Here is a 2,936-nt window from a genome sequence, read left to right as displayed (position 1 = left end):
TCAATTTTGTGTAAAATATGGAATCAGTGCATTTTGAGTTGAAAATAGGGACACACCCAGTCAATTTCCTTTCCTTACATGTCTTGGATTAAATTTGCTCGTTCGTCAGCAGTTAAAAACAGTGCAGTTATCAGACCTTGGAGGGCTCCTGGACTAAGTGGATTGGCAAGAATTTTGGCTCCAACTAGAGAGATGTGTCTTGAGACCAAAGACAGGATCGTCAAACTTCTTGAAGAAGGTAACTCTACTCATATGGTTGCCAAAGATGTGGGCTGTTCACAGTCAGCTGTATCCAACATTTGGACCAAGTACAAATAGCATGGAAAGGTTGTTAAAGTCAAGCGTACTGGTAAGCTAAGGAAGACATTTAGGCGTCAAGACAAACAACTAAAGGCCTCATGTCTCGAAAAGAGAAAATGCACAACACGAAAAATAAAGAGGAAAAGGGAGGAAGTTGGAATCAATGTATGTGACAGAACTGTGCAAAATCGCCTAAAGGAAATGTGATTTTCATATAGGAATGCTTAAAGGAAACCATCGTTGACGCTCCATTCCATGTTTTTTCCTGTGCTTGGGCTATAAAAGTAGCATTTACTGACCACCACAAGGTTTTTTTTTCATTTATTTCAGTGTTTCCGAATGCCAAGGAGTTGCACTTTTGAAAAACGTTATTATTTTTTCATGCTTTTTATATGAGTTTGTTCTACAGAAGAGAGTATTTGTCCAAGACTGATGATTCCATACTAGTGGTTGTAGTAGTGCGATAAGTAATCAGTCGATAGGGATCGCTGTTTAAAATCACAAAATTATATCTGCGCCGACACACTACAACTAGTCCACCAGTGGGTACAGATGACATACGAAAAGGTATTATAGCTTATCTCATTTCCACACTATTTTTATTCATCGTGCCAGAGAGACTGATTTGCATAGTGTATTCTGATAAACAGTCTCTTCACTTCTTCATGTGTGTCAATAAGGTTGCGGTTTAATATGTATTTGTACCTAAAAGAGCTAGAAAAGTTTTTTGTTGAATGACTTTCTGTTTTTGTCTTTTGCAACATGGTCTAGTGGTAAAGGGTCGGTGCTCCCAGCCCCGAGACCCGGGTTCGAAACCCGTTGCACACAAGGTATTGCAAAAGGGCGATGGTTGTCGCTAAAGCATTGCTCTAATACAGAAGTATACCGCAAAACCTCGGGTAATAACTATAAATACTCCATGCACTACCAACCTTATCCACCGTATTTCGCCTTATGCGTCATATGCGGTACATAAGGTGCACCAGGGTATAAGGCCCACTTTCATATTTTCTGGTCAATTTGAGGTTTTTAAGTGCGGTTTATAGTTTGCAAAATCTGGTAAATCTAAATGAAGACAACATGAGCACTTTTAAAGCTGACACTATCCCTTAAACTAGGGGGGGGGCGCTCAAAACAAGGTATACAGGTAACATCCGACTTACCACCTGCTTGACTTACGCCCACCCGCAGTTGCGACCACGGCCAGGAGATGCTTATTTTTTCTATAAGATTCTCATTTTTTACAGCAGATGCTCATTTTTTCCCGCGGATGCTCGTATTTCTTTCAGAAAATGATCATTACTTTCTATTGGATGCTCTTCTGTTTCAGCAGATCCTCATTTTTTCCACCGGATGCTTTTGTTTTTATAGTGGTTTCTCATGTTTTCTCAATGAATACTCATTTACTTCCAAGGGATGCTCTTTTTTGGCGGGCAGGTGCTCTTTTCTCTCAATCTACCACTACATTCTAAGAGAGGGGTCAGCAACCTTTTTGGTGTGGAGTGCCACTTTCAAATTTCCTTGTAAATCAGTGTGCCACACCAAGATTAATGACTCGCACAACATTTTTTATATCCAACGGAGCTGTCATTTTACACTAGTTCAAATATATAACATGGATATACATTTAAATCGTATAACTGACCAATTTATCTTCCACTATTATTGTTCATCAAATGAATGTGAACATGTGGAGAGGCCTGTAGCCATCCCTGACTTCAACTTTTTGCCTCAAGAATTAACCATTCTTCATTAACTATGAACTAGAATAAAAAAACAAGTGCTATGGACAGCTGCCATACCTTTCATCAATGATATCTTGTTGCAGAAAATATCAAAACTTGAAATAACAGCTGCAAAGCAGAAGGCACGCATGCACACAAGCACACACACGCTTCTTTAAAATATTCGCAATCAGTAAATGGTTTTATGTGCTTTACAATGCAGTGAGCGATGTGATACCTTGCTTCAGTGGTGGCGTTTTTAGCAGTGACAAAGGTCTTCAGGGTCTGTGTTTGTTTGCCGTACCTGGACACAGCGTGTTTTAATGTCTCCTCCTTGTCAGACTCATCCTTGAATTCATGTTCATGTTTCGTCTCGTAATGACGTTTAGCACTTGACGTGCGAGGTACAACGCTCTCGAGACATTATGCACAAATACAGTAATTTTATTTTAGTTTTTTAAAAAAGCCCCAGTCATCCGTCCACGCTGGCTGGAAAGGCCGAACATTTCGAAATTGGAATAAAGCAAACTTTAAAAAAAAAAAGTTGAAAAAGTTGTCGGCTACCCGGGCAGATACGTTGTGTAAGTTGTACACCCTATTCATCTTAATGGTTGATTTTACATAGAACAGTTTTGAGTCGGGTCATTTCTGAGACTTTAAATGAAAAGGCAACAGCCTGTCAATTATAGGCGATGTCAGACGTAGGTTGAAGCCCATTCACTGACAGGAAACTTAAGCGATCCCAGACACATCATCGAACTTTTTTGATGCAAAACACCTGAAAGGGTGCGGATCACATGAGCATTGTTTGTGATACAAAGATGGCCGACCTAAATCGGCACCCACGGGCTGCCGTCTGCCTTATATACTGATTGGCTGGAAACAAGCTCTCTCGGATGTATGGATATGGTG

This window comes from Urocampus carinirostris, chromosome 2 (assembly GCF_059441175.1).
Source record: "Urocampus carinirostris isolate Australia breed hairy pipefish chromosome 2, RoL_Ucar_1.0, whole genome shotgun sequence".
Taxonomy (NCBI): domain Eukaryota; kingdom Metazoa; phylum Chordata; class Actinopteri; order Syngnathiformes; family Syngnathidae; genus Urocampus; species Urocampus carinirostris.
The sequence above is the reverse complement of the archived record's forward strand: the minus strand, read 5'-3'. Positions refer to the sequence as shown.